The sequence below is a fragment of the Odontesthes bonariensis genome, chromosome 22 (assembly GCF_027942865.1).
Source record: "Odontesthes bonariensis isolate fOdoBon6 chromosome 22, fOdoBon6.hap1, whole genome shotgun sequence".
In the NCBI taxonomy this organism is placed as follows: domain Eukaryota; kingdom Metazoa; phylum Chordata; class Actinopteri; order Atheriniformes; family Atherinopsidae; genus Odontesthes; species Odontesthes bonariensis.
In genome coordinates, this window is record NC_134527.1 from 16,548,428 (window position 1) to 16,553,337 (window position 4,910).

Sequence of the window (4,910 nt, forward strand, 5' to 3'; positions counted from 1 at the left end):
TATTTACTATTTACGCTTCAGCATGCACTCCGCCCACCCCTGAGGGTCCCCTTTATACAGTGGGAACGCAAGCTGACCCCAAAGCGACCCGACCTGTACCGTACCGTACCGTTCCGAACCGACCCGTACCGGACTGCATAGTGGAAACGAGGGTATACTCTCACCTAAGGTTGGCGGAGAAAGGCTCCAGCTCCTAACAGTGAGTCATTTCTTTTTTTAATGCAGTGCTGCCTGAGGGCCCAAAGATACCAACCATTCTCAATGGGTTTTGTAGTTGTCCTTTGCGTACAGAAAGTTATGTGGATTATCTAAATCTTTTAATGCTATTATGTAGTATAAATATGAAATTCTCAAAGTTTTAGATGAGGGAATATTTTTTTCCCCACTTACTTTTCTACAGAGTTTTTCTGTCCTTAGTTGTGACTATTTCAACTTCTTTTTTTAAAAAGTTTTGCTGGCAGTTATTTCCAAGTGTGCGAATATACATACATATATGTATATTTATATATATATATATATATATATAAAAAACCCTCACAATTTGTATCATTATTGTTTGTTTGTTTGTATTTAGCCTAGAAAGTTACTTATTTAGATACCCAAGCCACAAGTTGCTCAAAAGAGAATTATTGATTTGTGTTCACAGTTTATACTCAGTCTATCTTGTCATTATCTTTGAGCCGATCTGTACACACAAAAAGATGTCATCTAATCAGGAGAAACAGAATATACACACTGGAATGTAGTTGATCTCTTCCCCTTTGTGGATGCGTCACAAATTTGAAGGTAATTTTGGAAGAATATGGGAGAAGACAAGGAATAATGTATTCGTGTATGTATGTACAGTGTGTGTATTTGTTTTCATGTACAGTGTGGAGTTCAACATATTGTGCCAGCAATAAATTGTGCACGATATTCAGGTTAGCATCCATGTGTCTGTAAGGCTGCTTGTTGCACTGGTGTCTATACAGTACCACATATCAGCTTATACATCATCTGTCCATGTGTCCTTCTGTGCGTATGTGCAAACGTATGTGTCCCTCGTGGCTATTTGTCTGGCAGCATGATAATGCTGAGCCTCGTGAAGCCGCTTGCCTCTGTTGTGGCTCCTTGTTCTTGGCCTACTTTGGGAGAGGTGAATTGAGGGCAACTCGAGTCTATGGGTAAGGGGATTAGGTCTCCAAACACGCTCCTCTCCAGTTTGGGATTTTGCCCTGATGCCAGACACTTAAAGTCTGCCACGGATTAAGATAAAGAGAGAAGTAAGAGCGGTGTGTATTGTGGTCTTTTCAGCAGCAAAAAAAAGGAAGAGCAGGGGCAGGTGGTGGGTAATAGAAAAATAAGATGCATGTTGGTGATATGATCCAATCCACAATTCAGCATTTGTTGACCTATTTGGCTGTGGCTCGTGCCATGATGTCGGTCAGCATGTTTTCAAGGGATGAGACACAATAGTGGAGAAGCTGTTCTTTTCATTTTGTTTGTATTAGTGGATGATCTCTGCTTAAGTCAGTGGTTTAATTAGGAAGAGGCAAAGAGCATTGCTCAATATCATTAGTCTCACAGTTTCCTGTTTTAGAAAACAAAAGAATTTAATTGTGTTAAGAATCACCCTAAGAAGAACTATGACCTATCGGACACGTGGGTCAGACTCACAAAGTGGCTGAATTTGTCACTTTTTTCTACCAACTGATTCCATTAGAAATCTTTCAGTGAAATAAAATGTCATCTGCATGTGATATAATGATACAAATGTTGCTTAAATACTGTTATATCCAAAAAGCGCAACAACAGGTGCAGTGCAGAAAACACAAAGCCTCTGACTAACAAATATTTTTCACAAAAAGGATCAAATGACCTCTAAAGTATCTGTCAGATAAAACTAATAAGGCCAAATCAAGTTTAGGTTCTTGAACCTCTAACATGGCTTTCAGGGATCTTCACAGGAGTTTGCCTTTTCCTTTGTCTTAACTGAGTGGTTGGGGGGGGGGGGGTTGCACCACCCCTCCACCCTGCGTCTGGAGGCACCTCCTGGGTAAGAGTGGGCTGCTGCTTCATCATGCTCCTCCAAGAAAGTGGGTCATGAGTCTGAGACTGTGGGATTACCGATCATCATGCAGGCGTGTGCCGGGCAGCCTCTTATCCGCAATGTTTAGTCCACACCGCCTGCCCCACCCCCCTACCTTTGACGGAAAAGAAGACTAAAAAGAAAAAAAGCGTGAGAGGGAGAAAAACACGTCATGTGTCCCACCAACATGGGCTACACAAACATCCCTAAGCTTGTTCGACTAAGACAATTCTGATCTGATGCATAATGCAACAATGGTCATCACACAAAAAGAAAAAACAAACAAAAGTGATTCAGGGAGAAAAGTCTTTCCCAACCAGCTCAGCAATAACATCCAACAACAACATGATAAATGTTGTCTCTAAAAGAGCTGACCCCTGTGATACTAATGGCATTCTGGTCTTCTGGTATGCTCTGACATGGAATATGATTAATAAGAATATAAATTACAAATAATAAATCCATTAATTTTTGCAGAAGAATAATTATAGCCATCATCAGAGGTCACTGCTGCCTTGTGCAGCCACTAATCACTTGTTCCACTCCAAATCCCCCCCCCGTGATGGTAAAATAAAAGAATAAATCAGTGATAGGGTAGAAACTTTGAAAGGTAAATGCAAAAGAAGAATGGGGAAAGAAAGTCCAGAGTGGGAGCTGAAATCCATTAAAAAAAATCACATATAAAGAAAAAGAAGCAACAGGATAGTTGCCGCTGTGAGCAGAAACCCCGTCTCATTATTTGCGTCTATGTCAGCAAAATTGCTCTATCTGTTTTGGAGGGGGGGGTTCATTAAGATAGAGGGAGGTGGAGAGATATTCTAATTAGAGGTTAGAGAGGTCAATCAGAGGTCAATTATAACCACTGACACATGTTGCTATCCATGACCTCCTTATAAATCCATATATAACATCATCATTTATTCGTTTTTATACTTTTTTCCCCTTCTCTTTGGCACCCAATAGAAGTAAAAAAAAAATCCTGATTGCAAACAACATATTTCAGTTATTTTGTACCAGACCTGATAGACCACAAAACTGCAATGGATGTTCATTTATTTTTACTTCAGTTAATTGTATGAAAGGGCACTTTCATTGTATTTGTTCTATTCTACTCAGAGAATGTAATGCTACAGCATCTAATGTTCAGGTTTCAAATGATTTGGTAGATGTTAGTAAAGGAAATCACTATCAGCGAAAGATTCAGGAATCACACAAGCCTGTCTTTGATTAATTTCTTTTATTACAATATTTTGTTCCTGGCTCTGTACAATAAGTTTGATGTAAAAGTCCAACAACAGTAATCTTTGTACATCAACTGTTAACAAGTGTATAGCGTGTATGGAAATTGTGATTAAATGTGCAACAGTTGTCTGGATTTTTAGCTTTCCCGAGAATGGTTTCTACCATTAGCTACTTAGTAAAGTGGGGACCAGATTTTAGCATTGTAAAGTCACCATGGCAGCTTGATCTTCAGGCTGGTGTTATACAGTATGTCCTCTGCTTTAGTGACAGGCCCAACCTACTCTAACTTTAACCATGATCACAGTAGACTGTCTTTCCCACTTCTTCTAAGTCTCCAATTTCACCTTACATGGACCATTTACAAAGTGCGGCTAAAGCATTGACATTAAATGGCCATCAGTGGTGAAACAACCCTTGTAAGACTGGGCAGGGTGCAATTATGCCTTTTTTGGAAAATATTGGGAAGGGGATGCTAATCTGTAGTTTGATGTCATTATATAAAACTGTTGCATATTGCAGTGCCCTTTGGTGAACAATTACAACATGTCTTTGTGTTTTCTCATACTTGGGTCTTGAGAACATGTAACCAAGTTTGGTTTTGATAGGTCCAGTGCATGCTGGGATATGATTTCATTTTCTGCTACCTGATGTAATAAACTATCAAAGACTAATGCTTTTGTTCATCAAAAATCCACATAACAACTTTTCTTTAGCTTGGTCTCAGGTGAATTTCTGTTAATTGTAGCAAAGGTTGTTTTTTAACTTATTTTCTAAAAAAACAATGTGTTGACTACTGCATTCTGGTAAAAATTTATGCTTTCAACTTAGTTTGATAAAAGGAATCCGGTGGCTCTGCATTTTTTAAATTAGAGAATATGGTTTACAAGTCACACGCATCAATATATCTCAAGTTTTGACACGGCACTAGAGACCTCAAGTTGCAAACATGAAAGTTTATTCAGGACAATGCCCCACATTGTTGTGCCAGTTTTTGAAAATGCTTTTCTTTGTAGTTCTAGGGGCTGCCGTGGACTAACACTGAGCATGCTTTTCCATGTTTTCAGGCTTATCTGCAGTGCTTAAGTGACGTATTGTCACCATAAACATTACCTAAAGCTAAAAAAAAAGAGGGTATATGCATGTTTAGTATTTTTATGCAGGCAATGCTTGTCCATGTGAGTTAGAGTGTGCATGTTATCCAATGCAAGCTAATTAAAAGCGCAGGTTTTCGCACTGCAAGGACCAAGTGATCCGCTAGTACTTTTTAGAGTAAGGTACTTTGTTACTGCTTCAGAGATGTCTTTAAAAAAATGCGTTTTTGGCTGTGAGGGTTTAAGGTGAGAATAACCCCACAAGAATATTGGGCTAAAGAAAAAAATTAACCAGACTCAGTGAATAATTCCCATAATCCCTATATAGATCAGTGAGCAGTGCTTACCAACATGTCATTGGGGTCATCAGGTGGGAACCTCCTTTCATCAGTGTTTCGTCTAGTTGGGCCCACGACACCTCCAGGAGGCTAGACAGTGATCACTGGTGTCCCAGAGTCACTGCTCCTCACACCACAACAACCATCTTTTTCTTTTTTTTCACAACCACA